The sequence below is a fragment of the Xenopus laevis genome, chromosome 8L, assembly GCF_017654675.1.
Source record: "Xenopus laevis strain J_2021 chromosome 8L, Xenopus_laevis_v10.1, whole genome shotgun sequence".
Classification (NCBI taxonomy): Eukaryota; Metazoa; Chordata; class Amphibia; order Anura; family Pipidae; genus Xenopus; species Xenopus laevis.
Window position 1 is genome coordinate 17,224,441 of NC_054385.1, and position 15,198 is coordinate 17,239,638.

The following is a 15,198-nucleotide window of genomic DNA, read 5'->3' on the forward strand; positions in this document are numbered from 1 at the left end:
AAATAATTTAGACATTCTGTAATTCCACGTGGTTTTATAAATTCATCCCATTGTAGATTTAGTTGTATAAAAGCATAGGATGAATGCAGAAATTATAATATTCATGAAGGGTGTGTAGTTTTTCATTGTGGCCCTATGTGTGTTCTTCTACATGGGAGACTATTTGCTGAACACAGAAAAAATAAGCATTGTTTTTTTTTTCTTCTGAGTTCATCATTTATCTATGTCCCCATGATTACAGAACGGCAAAGAAAAAATGAATCAATTATGGTTTCTGTATATTCACATGCACAGGACCACACTGGGTACGTACCACGGCATTTATTAATATCTTTGTATAGAAAGCTGGCGATAGCATCTCTGTAATGAAGAAAGAGATTGATATTCTGCTTGCCCTACATTTTTCTTCTTCATGTAGTGCCATATCCTCAATTATTTTCCATTTGTTTTCTTTGGTCTAGCTCAGATTTATCTTACTCCTATCAAACTGGTCTTTCCTATGATATAGATCATTTCATCATCATCATCATATACTGGGATAATTACTTTTTTTTTTTTTTTGGTTGAGTGAAGTTGGTACTTTGACATTCCATATATGCATTCTTAAAGTAATAATAAAACCAGCAATCTGCCCCTTGCATTCACAGTGCAGAACAATTTCCAATAAAAACCCATGAAAAGTCCTACATTATACAACGAAAGTTGTATAATAATCCAAAATATTTTCAATATCTGATGCTGAAGCTGAATTAAAGGGAATATAGTCCCACTTCTACTACATTTGTGACCTCTGTGCAAAGAAATACAAATGAAGGTAAACAAACAACATTGAAAAACTAACATTTACCACTTGTCGGATGTAAAAATTTCTACTAAGCTATTTTAAAAAATAACATGGTGGTTGAGGCTAAAAAAAGATACCTGTCTATAAAGGTCAACAGTTGCTGTGTATAAAAAATCAGCTTAAGTACATTTCAGGAAAGGGAGAAGTCTATTTTATTTTAAAGGAGAAGGAAAGCTACTTAAGTAGTTTATTGCCAATAGATTAGCCACAATAGTGCAAGCTATACCATTATATTTATTCTGCAGAATGCTTTACCATACCTGAGTAAACAGCTCTAGAAGCTCTCTCTGTTTGTTTAGAATAGCAGCTGCCATATTAGCTTGGTGTGATATCACTTCCTGCCTGAGTCTCTCCCTGCTCACTCCTAGCTCTGAGCTCAGATTACAGCGGGTGAGGGAAGTGAGGGGGGAGCAAACTGAGCATGCTCAAGCCCTAGCCCTGGAGATTTATACTGAAAACAGGAAGTCTGATACAGAAGCCCATGAGTACACAATAGAAGGAAAGAAATGTGATGTTTCTTTTGACAGAGGACTCAGAGCAGCATTAGTTTGAGGGTTTACTGTTGTATTTCTATAAATTTTTCTGATAAACGTACTTAATTTTAGTGTTTCCTTCTCCTTTAAAGAACATATTTGTACTGATTCTCTAGCTACCCAAGGCCAAACGAATGATGGGGGCCACATGCCTTATGGCCAACTTGTTTATTTTTGCTGTGGCTTCTCTTCACTTCCAGATCTGCCAATGCACCATGCAATGGCTGACAATGCAAGGACAGCCACCTTTGGTCTGGAGGAAATACGTAGTGTTGGTGTCCTGAGCATATTCGTGTAATTACAGTATGTAAACATGGGTGCTGTAAAATGACAAATCTCTTCATTCAGTTCAGCTGGAGAAATAGACAGATTGCTGGCTAGTATACACCTGTAGTATATAAGTTAATAAATGTCCAGATCTCTGGAACTATAGAGGCATCAATCCATATGTATCATTTTCCGAATAGGTTTACTGACATCCAACTTGCAAATACCCGTATCAAGCAAATATTAATTGGAAATTAGGTCCTTTTGACATGAGCACACAGCAGACAGTTTAAACCAACACAGCAGACAGTTTGAGCCAACATGCCAATAAATAGAATATGGGACAGAGCGAGTCACATGTTGCTCCCCAACCCCTTGGATGTTGCTCTTAGCAGCTTCAAAGCAGGTGCTTATTTTTGAATTCCAGGCTTGGAGGAAACTTTTGGTTGCATAAAAACCAGTTGTGTTGTCAAACAGAGCCTCCTGTAGGCTGCCAGTTCACATATGGGCCACCAAATAGCCAATCACAGCCCTTCGTTGGCATCCTCAGGAACTATTTTCATGGTAATGTTGCTCCCCAACCCTTCTTACATTTGAATGTGGTTCACAGGTGAAAAAGGTTGGGTATCCCTGCACTAGGTTATGGAATTAGAAAACAAAGTAACCATTCCCTGCATATTATGATGGTGTTATAGAACTCGAAACTTCCGTGAAACCTCAATTTTACATACCCTTATTTTACACTGGTTTTTTTATGGTCCCAACATTACATAATGCATTTCCCAGATTTTACATTTTACAGGATTTTATACAATATATTCTAATATATTCAAATATTCTTTTTGGTTCCCAGTTAAATGTAAAGGGGGTTCTATCGTACAATAAAAATAGGTTGTAAAATAAAATATGCAGTAGGTGGGAAATGTGGCAAATGCACAAACATGTCAAAAAGATCAGATGTTAATAGAAAGTTTATTAATCGTTATCTGTTATCCAGAAGCTCCAAATTATGGGGAGACCATCTCCCATAGATTCCATTTAAAGCAAATAATTACATAGTACGGTTGAAAAAAAAAAAGTCCAATGCGTTCAACCCCTCCAAATAAACCCCAATGCACATATAAACACAAACATATACTGACCTATCGATACTCTCCCATATATAAACTATATACAGAATACCAATATTTATACAAATTGTAGATTTTCTTTTTTATTACCTTTTTCTCCATAACAATAAAACAGTACCTTGTATTTGATACCAACTAAGATATAATTAATCCTTATTGGAGGCAAAATAATGGTATTGGGTTTATTTAATGTTAACATTTTTATTTTTTATAATATTTTTTAAGTAATGAGATCCAAATTACGTAAAGACTCCTTATCCGGAAAACCCCAGGTCCCGAACATTTCTGGATAACAGGTCCCATACTTTTTCAACCCATCCTTCTAAGTGTGATTTTAGTCCTATGCCACAAATAGAGAGCTCCCCTAAAAACAAGCACTAACCTAACACCTTATTCTCCTCTATAGAGAACATCATTTTGGTTATTATTTTTTAATAGCTGTCTAATTAGTCATGTATAATTGCAATATTTCCGGTAGCTACTTTCTCTTGTTTTAAGGTGAATGTTGTTTGCCTAATATGATTGTCTTTTCACATTCTATCTTTTTTTTTTTTTTTGAGACGTATCATCATGTTCTATTTTTTTTTTTGTCGATGACTCTATATATAGCTTTCTCCCGATTCCCATTCCGTATAGTCATACCGTTGTTTCTGAGGTTTTGTCTTTTTTAAAAATAACACTAAACCCAAAGAAAATCATTTCTTTACAGCTTCCCTATAAAAATGGAAGCTGTGCCTTAAAAATAATTAAACTTAAAAGTTATAAATCAGCCTGCTCTCCAGTCCCTATGTTAAGCCTCCGGAGGCTGATTCTCTGCGATATGACTGCAGAAGCTGCCTCTTATATTTTTGGGACAAAAGGCATTTTTATTACAGTAATTTATCACAAGAATAAAAGAGCCTCTTCTGAAACACTGAATAATTTTGAAAGAAATATGTTTTTAAAATTAAAAATGCAGGATGTGTGCACACTCGGGTCCGCTGGGAGACATTTCTGCAACTGCTGTAACTGCGCAGATACTTTTAATGCCGCTGCCTTCCATTATTTAAAGTGTGATTGTATTTCTCTCGCTCCAAGCATTGTCAGCTATAAATAAAGCATAAGGGTTGAATTGTATTGGGTATCAGTAAGCACGTCTATTATTGATACTTAATGTGACTTTGAACGGATACAGCGTAAGCCTGGTGTTGATCTTAAACCCTTTCCGCTGCCTCATGAAAAAAGCAATATCATTACACACTGTGCTGTTTTGACATTTTTTTTTTCTACGGAACCTGTTTAAGCTATGCTGAGACTGAAACGCTGCTAGAAATTTAGTACATAATATCATTAATATTAGCATAATTACTGCTGAGATGATTTTTGCAGAAGATTACAGTGGACTGGGAAATCTCATATTAATTTTTTATGTAAATGAATGAATCACTGTTTGAATTGTTGCAAACACTTTAGTGCTGACACATCTCATATATCATTTTATGTATATATTAGATTATTTTTAAGGTTGTGGTTCCCAAAGGCACAAATCCTCTACTGCAATCAACTAATTCGGTCTGGCTGTTGATATGTCCTCAGTACACATGTTCCACCCCCTAACATGATATAATTCTGGTCTTTTGTCATATGTTATAACTTAATCAGTGAAATCAGGACATACCTTCATATAGGAATATTCTGTGATATATCTCATTATCTATACCAATATGTTTTCTTGTGAAATAATACACTCTTTACTGGTTAAGCCATTGTAATGGATGTAAAGATAGAGTAACATTTTGTTTACCCTTGTCCTTATCTGAACGAGAACCTAAACCTCCCTACTTTGCAACTTGTTTTTTTGTTGAGTCCAATTCAGCTCTCCTGCAGGGGACAGAGGAGTTAAAGCTTTTGGTTATAGACTATTTTCCTATATGTCACGGTTCGTAGCACGCTGGAGGAGAAGCAGCTAGCCCTTAGGAACTAGCTAATAGTATAGTTGTATGCTAAATAGTATCAACAATAGGATAGCAAGTGAGATCCACTGGAAAAGCTTGTTCACAAATGAGTAGTGCCGTACATGAATAAACAGAAAAATATCAATTAATGTTTCTTAGTCCCTGGGGAAACTCATATGGCCAATCCTTGGTATCTTGGCATAGTCCTGCTCTTTCCTTAGGCTCTGACAGAGTTAAAGCTTTACAAAAACCTGGCTTCACTTTATATAAAGACGTGCCCAGATCTTTTCTTCCTCTCAGTATTAAAGACAACTACATATGTTGTCTCCACGCCTGTAGGACAGACATGGAGACGGGGAGTCTTGGCTCGTTGAAATGTCCCTCTTTGGAAACTATTGACATTACATTATGTTGGTTGCGGTTCCGTTAATAACATTTCTCGCCAGACTTGAATCCCTTTATAGTGATGCCAAGGAACCTTCATTAACTCTTTCTACAAATGCTCATGAAATTAGTAAATATTTGATGGTGGGGTGTGGGGTGGTCACTTCCCAAGGAGCAAAAAGAAGTGAGGTTTGAAGCCAAGATGGAAGGCTCCTGTTCTGAATGTGTGCTTTGGCTTTAAAATACAACACATGTTCTACCTCCCTTTCCTCGCTCTCGCTCCCTGTTCTTTTTATGGTAGAATCTTTGTGGCATCCTGCACTCTCAAGCAAGATTCCTTTATGTTACCAGTGACAGCCTAGATGACAGATCTTATACCTGTGGAGACACATGGGTGACACAGATTCAAAATTAATCTTTCCTAAATAGGAGCTCTGCAGCAAACCAAAGACAAGACATCGATGCAGTAGGATGGCATGTCACCAATAAATCAGACCTGATTTACTCCTGTCTACTTAGCTGGGGCTTGTAGAATGCGTGCATCCTAACAGACTGGATAGACATGACACCTCCAGATCAGTTAGCAGAGAATAGGCTCCCTTTACTTTTGGGAGTAACAAACAAGCCATGAGATCGCCTTCGGGGACTATTTTTCCCTTCTATGCAGTATGATTGTGCAGTTTGGTTCTTTGAAATTGCTCAGCAGGCTGTGAAATATATTTCATGATTCTTTTTTTTTTTCTTCATCATTTCACAAATACATCTGCTTTTCAGCTCCATACAGAAGGTTTTGTACAAGGTTGTTACAAGATTGTTAGCTCCTTGGGGCAGAGACATCAATCCTAGTTGTTTTAATTGCTGTTCTATTTTTAATGCAAATAATGCTTTCACATTTACTGTGGAAAATGACTTGGGCCCATCACCCACTTTTAAGTCTTATGTCATTTAACTCTTGGATAGGGAATAGATGATTATTATTGTAATGGATTAAAGAGGAAATACAGCAATGTTGCCACTCGTTGCAGGGGCAACAATAGGCTGTCCATTGATGACCTTAAAGAGATTTTATATGACTCAAATTTTATAAAAAAAAGTTTTTAATTTTTTGTAAGAGACTTTTCTCTAAAAAATCAATGGAAAATATTTGTTTTTCAACCCCATAGTACATAGTATGGTAGCTCCATAAATGTGCCAACATATTTCACAGTGCTGTAAAATAAATGTAATTATAAAAGAATATACCGAATTACTTATATAATGACCAGTAACCGATACAAAAGGTGAAGAAGACCCTGCACAAAAACACTTGCAGTTAAAAGGGCTATAGGTTTGTTGAAGAGAAAATAAAGGTGGAACTGCAGGGAGTAAAGTTGCAGTTTGTAGCAATGTTTTTCTTCAAATATTAACGGAGGAATGTAATAAAAGTCGCAAAGAACAAAACCGTTTGTACAAATAAGAATAAAATTTTCGCAATGTTATTTCCTTCCTTAAGCTGTTATTGCATTGTGAATTTTCATTGCGCATTGCCCACTTTTAAGAAGTGCTTGAAGGTGTCGTAATCTTTTGGAGCAAACATAACATCATAAGAAGTTTTATTACAGTCACTGCGCACTGGCGCAAATAATAAAATTCGAAAACCTTCTTCCACTGTCACAAGTGGTCGCTAAACAGTTTCTGGGTTTGCAAAAGCTATATTAAATTCACGCAAAGGAAAATTTATTCACATAGAGGCATAACTTTTCACATTGCGAATATTTTTTCCGTTACCGACTTTTATTACATTCCCCCTTAACAGTATTACTATAAGAGAACTCCCCTTGTCTTTTCAGTTTTATAGCATCTAAAAGGTATAGAAAGTAGTTTTCATAGAAGATGTTCTTATTAATGATGGCTGCAAGTATTTGTGGTCTTATGCAGTTTTTCTGGAAAACTGACAAAACTGTTTTTCTCCACTGATTATTTTGAAACATTGATGATTCTGCTTCTTTCTCTGTGTATTGCCCAGCAGCCAGAATGTGCAGGTGTGGGACCTGTTACATGGAATGCTTGGGTCCTGGGGTTTTCCAGATAACGGATATTTCCATAATTTGGATCTTCTTACCTTAAGTCTTCTAGTAAATCATGTAAACCTTAAATAAACCTAACAGGATCGTTTTGCTCCCAATACCGATTAATTATATCTTAGTTGGGATCAAGTACAATGCACTGTTTTATTATTACAGAGAAAAAGGAAATTATTTTTAAAAATTTGGATAAAATGAAGCCTATGGGAGATGGCCTTTCTGTAAATCAGAGCTTTGTGGATAACTGGTTTCGGGATAACGGATCCCATAGCCATACCTGTTCTCAAGAAAATAATTTCGCCAGGTCTTTATGCATGTTCTCATTACCTGAAAAATATAGGAGAAATATTTATATACATTTTCCCTCTGTTACATGATGGTTAGAACTGAGATTACCTTTAATGTTTTATTCCATGATACTACCAACTGTAACCCTGAAGCTTCTAGAAGTGTGATTCAGAATTTCAAACAGAAGTACACATAGACACAACAGTTGAACAATATATACTTTGATCCATAGCTGTCCCTTGTCGATGATGTATTTCCATCAGACTATCATGCTTATATCTGCTCATCAAATCTTTCTTTTGAAGCATCAAGTCCCTGCTACAGCCCCAGGCAAAGGACACTGATATCTCTTTCTGAAGCCAAAATAACCAGCAATTGGCCCTATCAACCATTTTCTATATAACCCTAGTAAAATAAACCAGTAACCTAAACATTGCAGAAACATTTGCTTTCAATTTATTTTCTGGCAAAACTGTGAAATAGGAGCAGGTTTATCAAAAAGTGGGATTACAGCTCACCACAGAAAAATATGGGATTTTTTAGAATCGTACTTATCAATGGGTGACCATTTAATAAATATGGTTCTAAAAATCTCATATGAATGAATAGAAAATGAGTGATTTTTTTCCTGCGGTGACCTTTAATCTCACATTCTGGTGGTCATATTTGTATTTTAATGGAATTTTCTCTAGATATTCATGTTTATTGTACCTGAAAGGGAGCATGAATGAGTCTTTATTGAATATGGATGGTAAAAATGCACTTGAATGAGTTTTAGTTGGATAATCTATTTGCCTGTGTGTTAAAAAAAGGATCATTGTATCATGAATAGCAATCAGGTTAGAAAATTTGTTTGTATCCCTTCCCAGACAATATCTGTATGTGTATGACCAATTTTGCATTGTGTTCATGACTTATGACAATAGATCAGTCATTTTAATCATCTCTTATTAATCGGCTACACGACTATCTAGTGAAGCCCAGTAAATATATATTTATGTACATTCTGTGAAATTAATATTTCCAGGGTATAGGAGGTGTTATGGTGTTGTAAGCATGTGTTGGTCTTAAATGGAAAAGTCTAGAAAAGTATTTCAGTAAAACTAGCCTTAGAAATATTGGTTTCTGAAGCATCAAGGCCAAAAAAAGGCTTTGAAAATGGATGAGCTTGATCAATAACGTAACGGGTGCAGGCGTGTGAACTGTCGGTGGGCCCAGAGGGGTGTGGGACCGGGTGCCACACCCCATGGAGTTCCACCACTGAGCTTGATGGATATCCCTTGCCAAGATTAAATATACAATGAGTTTAACCTAATCAGGTTCCAAAAATACATGCTTTTAAGTCAAGTTGAAAATTACATGTCTATAGAGAGCAATTAACTTAACAGCAACACTTAATAAGTGTGTTAAAGACCATACAACTATTATGTATGTAACTATTCTATTATAGCCTATTAAACTTAGACTCAATCATGAAACAGAGTGCTGCCAGCATGCACACTGTAAAATCGCAGTGGCCAATTTCATGTACAAATACCCAAGAACTCATTAAAAAAACAGTGTCAATTTCATGTATAAATAAACCCCAGTACTCACAGCCAGATGACCCAGTGTCAAATTCATGTCAAATTCACACCCTCAGAAGTCATAGCAAAATGGCACAGTGGCAATTTCATGTATAAATGCTCCCAGAAGTCATAGCAAGATGACACAGTGGAAATTTCATGTATAAATACCCCCATGCACCGTGTTTAGCCCAGCCCACCCTCCCTTCATACTCAGCCCAGCCTGCCCTCCCTTGCTCACTCCCGACACTGGGCCCCAGCACCCCCTGGTAGTTACGCCACTGCTTAGCTTAACCTGGAGGAAGAGGAATTAGACTCCTGAGTTCAGTTTAACCCATGTTTATTTTTTATTGAGTTTTTCCTTACTAAGTTTCACAACAAGGAGCTCAAATCTAGTTATGTCAGTTTAAAGGGCACAATACATAGGACTTGTATTCAAATTCTAGTGAATAGGATTATGAGCAGCAACCAGCATGACATTATTAAGGATAGGTCATGTCAAAATTTGATTCCTTTTTATGATGAGGTAAGTAAGATGCTGGACAGTGGGGGGGGGGGGCAGTAGATGTGATCTGTTTGGATTTTGCCAAAGTGCTTGAAACCATACCCCACAAACCACTGCTTTCTAAACTAAGGTCTGTTGGGTTAATGAAGTCATTTGCACATGGATAGGAAACTGGCTACAGGATTGGGTACAGAGGGTGGTTTTTAATCGTACATTCTCTACTTGGGGTAAGGTTCTTAGTGGGGTCCCTCAGGGATCGGTATTGGGTCCACTTTTATTTAACGTGTTCATAAATGGGGGAGTGTATCAGAGTTTGCAGATGACACAAAATTATCCAGCTGAATTAATTCCATCCAGGATGTGGCATCCTTGCAACATGATCTTGACAAACTGGCAATCTGGGCAGCTAAGTGGCAAATGAGATTCAATGTTGATAAATGTAAAGGCATGCACCTGGGATGTAAAAATATCTAATCCACCTATACCCTTAATGGGACTGCACTAGGCAAATCCATTATGGAAAGGGACCTTGGAGTCCTTGTAGATGATAAACTTGGCTGTAGCAAGCAATGCCAGTCAGCAGCATCAAGGGTAAATAAGTTCTTGAGCTGTATTAAAAGGGGCATTGATTCACGGGAGGAGGGGGTCATTCTTCCACTGTATAGAGCACTTATAAGGCCCCATTTAGAATATGCCGTACAGGTTTGGTCTCCATCACTCAAACAGGACATTACTGTATTAGAGAGGGTACAGAGAAGGGCAACTAAGCTGGTAACAGCTGTCCAAATTGGGCTGAAGAGAAATATAAAAGGGGATCATATAATAATCTCTCGAATGCTTTATTTAACAGTAGGTCTTTCCAGCTGACACAAGGTCACCCATTCCGATTAGAAGAAAATAGGTTCCGCCTAAATATTTCTAAGGGTTTTTTTAAATTGAGAGTTGTAAAAATGTGGAATTCTCTCCCTAAATCAGTTGTACAGGCTGATATATTAGATAGCTTTAAAAAAGGGGTTGGATGGCTTTTTAGCAAGTGAGAGAATACAGGGTTATGGAAGATAGCTCATAGCACAAGTTGATCCAGTGACTGGTCCGATTGCTTTTTTGGAGTCAGGAAGGAATTTTTTTCCCCCTCTGAGGCAAATTGGAGAGGCTTCAAATGGGTTTTTTTGCCTTCCTCTCAATCAACTGGCAGTTAAGAAGGTTAAAAAAAAGGTTGAACTTGATGTACGTGTGTCTTTTTTCAACCTAACTTACTAGGAAATTATGAGACTCATTTTCAGGGGATTCTTAGTGGACTGTTAATTAGTTTTATCATCTGATGTTTTGTGGGGCAGGATTCTTGCTTAGTGCCAGAAAAAACAAAAAAACATAGCTAATTCTTAATTAAAACAATAGACAAAAGTATGTTCAGCATATACCCTATTCATGTTGAAAAGGGGTATATGCTGTCACTTTAACACAGGAAGACATAAAGGAGTCTGTTTACTAAAGTGCGGTAAATCTCACTTTAAGTTTCCGCATGTTATCGCTGAGAATATTTTTATGCCCAAATATTCGCAGCGACTAAGTTCACTAAACAGCGATGCGCTCAGAAGTCATTGCAATCACTTGCTACGTCAACGAACCAGCTTACATTAGCGGTACTTTTAGCAAGTTGCGAATTTTCTGGCGAAAAATTAAGTTTTTGCAAATATTTATGCTATAAAATAGTCTTGTTTTATGGCGGTTATAATTTTTACTGTGACATTTATGGCCAGAAATGCATCTTCAAAACTCATAAACTTTATTGACTGATGATTATACCATCCAACAACATCACCAGATTTGACACCAGAGTTACACCAATCAAACATTTATGCATCATATAAACCCTTCTGCCAATAGAATCATATCAACAAGAAATCATACCAGTCAATCTCTTTGCTTCATAGAAATGTACAGTTTAATGTAGCCAATCACAATAAAACCAAAAAAGCATAGAGGCTGACGAATCCTTGGACTGTGATGCCCGCTGCCAATAATACGCCTCTGAGCTAAAACTGCTGCTGTTGCAGCAGAAAGAAGCAGAAGCCAAAACTAGCTACAGATCTGTCTCCTGTCAGCAAAGAGTGATGGGTAAAAAAAACAGTATTATGGGATATTTCCTCTCCCTTGAGAATTTTCTGGTGAAAAAAAATACTTTTACGCCACTACATAGGTGGCGGTACAAGTTTGTGAATATTCTGGAGTTAATTTTGTCTTTAGCACATTTCACTGTTTAGTAAAGTGGCCGTTAATGTGTACGTTGCGTTATTTTTCTCTGGCGAACAATTATTCTTGCGAAAGAAAATTTGCAAATTTATATTAACCGCAGGATAGTAAACTGGCAATAACATATTTGGCGAAAAATCTGTCTATATATTGTGCGAATATTTTTAACGCACTTTAGTAAACGGACCCTAAATAGTCTGCTGAACGCAGCAAAATCATAATAAAATATATATTCTTGAAATGTGTTTCTGGTGGTAGCAAATATTCCACATAGTGTAGACAAATTATGTTCTGGTTTTCGCTCTTCTGAGATCAAATAAGGGTGATTGATGGATGCAGCTGCTAAGGCATCTCTAACCATAGAGGCTATTGATGGATTCCAGTATACAATAAAAATGAGGGTATCATAAATGCAGATGTATGGTATCTATCAAAGAATGAATCCCAGTTATAGGCTCACCTGAAAAAAGAATGCTTGGGAAACTTAGCTAGTTGCTACACTGGAATTGTGTAGCTACAAGAAATCTGAATTATAGGGTTAATATTGTTACTAATAAGCAAGTAAGACATGATACTCACTAATAAGTTTATATAACCACTTTAATGGCTCATTTTGACAGTCAGTTCAAATTTCGGATGAACTTGCTTGTTCAATTAAATGTTGCTGAAATTCAAACCAACAGTTCCCCACTTTGTTCGCTGTGCAGTTTTACTCATTAAGTGACTTTTTTCATCCACCAATATCAGTTGTCACCCCAGATTAAAACCATCTAATATTATTGCTATTTAGATATCTGCAGTTATCACTGCTAATGCCATGGGGAAAACTGCACAGAAAGACACGTAATAAAAAAGACTTATCTTCGCCTGTCAGGAGAGTCACAGAACAATCAAACATTGTTACATAAAGTATAATAATCACAACCAGGCAGCAAAACACATCTACACGTTGACATGCCATTTTGACGTCAATTTCGCTTAAAAGTAGGGACCAATCAACCATCATTCAAATTTACAAAAATGTGCTGGCTACTGGGATATCATGGTATATTGTAGCCTTAAGGCTTGTGTATAGGGAGGTAGTGTGTGCTTAATTAGCTCCAATTGTATATGACATTGTCATGTTGGTTTACTAAATATATACATGAAATCTCTTTATTTCACCAACTGATTGCTGACATAATTTGGAAATATAAGTTATGGGCTTGACATCAATTCCCTTTGGTTATGTTACCTGTCTGTTCCACCTGCAATTGCTTCCATAAAGCCTGCAGGGAGGCTTCAATAACCAAATTATTTACTTGAGCTTCTGGTGGAGGGGGAACAGATAGAGGTCCGTCTGCAAGCATTCGGAATGACAATCAGGATTCCACCCCAATTCTCATTTCAAGTGCATTATCTCAAATTATTATCCAGATCAGACAAATGAATACAGATCCCCAACTCTGATACACAAATCAACCATCGCTATAATTGCCTTCAGGGATAAGGGGTAAAAAAGCAAAGGGCTGGTCTCTGAAGTGGCATATAAAGAAATGCTAGCTCATGCTGGACTGAATACTGTGTATTAACAAGCTAGTTCTTTGTAAACATAATGAAATGCATATAATAGCGGTCACCTCAGGCCACTTACCTGTCCAGCCGTGGTAAGTGTGGATACAGTCCTAACTTCTCAGACCTGGGCAATAGGGACTGCATTTGCAGTTGTGCATTTACCTAATAGCCTACCCCATCCATGGTTTTATGATCAAGGCGAAAATGCCCCTAACTCTTTACTTACCCCTAGGTGCAGATTCAGGGCATCTGAGTTCACAGGCGCCCTCTTCTTCTCTTCTGTAATTTTCGGGTTTTCTTCTGGCGCTTCGGCAATTTCGGCACATGCGCAGTTGTCAAAAATCCAAAGACTGCTCCAACTGCGCATGCGCCAATACAGCACTTGCTTCCCAAAGAAGACCGAAGAGAAGAAGATGACGCCCGTGAACTCTGATGCCCTGAATCTGCACCGAGGGGCAAGTATATAGACATTTTTAATAGTCCATATAAAAAATCCTTCAAAAATTCTTCATAAATTATAAGGTAGAAGGTGAGTCCCAATGAGTCCATTTCAGTTTTGAACAGTCCAATTGGGGTATAATTTCACTTTAGTGACTCAATCAAGCAAAAACTCCAACCAATATAAAAAAAAACAACAACCCAGTGGTTATACAGAAAAATTATTTTATACAATAACTATGATTAATTTTTACATGGCATTGACAGGCAATAATAATGAAGACATGATAGAAAAATATACTATCTTACCCTATCCAAAAGCTTTCCCCAGATAGTATCTTGTTCACTGAAAAAAATCTATGAAAAAATTCAACAATAAGGGGTCGATTCACTAAATTCAAGTGAAGGATTCGAAGTAAAAAAACTTCGAATTTCGAAGTATTTTTTGGGCTACTTCAACCATCGAATGGGCTTCTTCGACCTTCGACTACGACTTTGAATCGAAGGATTCTAAATAAAAATCGTTCGACTATTCGACCATTCGATAGTCGAAGTACTGTCTCTTTAAAAAAAACTTCGACCCCCTAGTTCGGCAGCTAAAACCTACCGAAGTCAATGTTAGCCTATGGGGAAGGTCCCCATAGGCTTTCCTAAGTTTTTTTGATCAAAGGATATTCCTTTGATCCTTGGATTTAAATCCTTCGAATCGTTCGATTCGAAGGATTTAATCGTTCGATCGAAGGAATAATCCTTAGATCGTACGATCGCAGAATTTGCGCTACATCCTTCGACTTCGATATTCGAAGTCGAAGGATTTCAATTCCTAGTCGAATATCGAGGGTTAATTAACCCTCGATATTCGACCCTTAATGAATCAGTAGGGATGTAGCGAACGTCGGAAAAAAAGTTCGCGAACATATTCGCGAACTTGCGTCAAAAATGCGAACGGTTCGCGAACGTCGCGAACCCCATAGACTTCAATGGGAAGGCTAATTTTAAAAGCTAGAAAAGACATTTCTGGCCAGAAAAATGATTTTAAAGTTGTTTAAAGGGTGCAACGACCTGGACAGTGGCATGCCAGAGGGGGATCAAGGGCAAAAATGTATCTGAAAAATACATTGTTGACACAGCGCTGCGTTTTGTGCTGTAAAGGGCAGAAATCACACTACATTTCTAAACTTGTGTAATAAACTGCTTTAAAACGTCTGGCGTCTACATGCCAATCAAGTCGTGTAAAGGTTACAGCCTGTTCACACGCAAAGACGAAACGCGGCACTTACTGCAACGCAAAAAAACGCAAAGAGCTTTAATGAATGATACCGTCAAGTGAGCAAATAATAGTTGTTAATTACTAGTTGAGCTTGTCACCTCCAGGATGTTCGTCCTGTTGGTGGCAATATTTCTGTAGTGGTGTGTTTAGCAGTCACCGTGCTTGTGCGC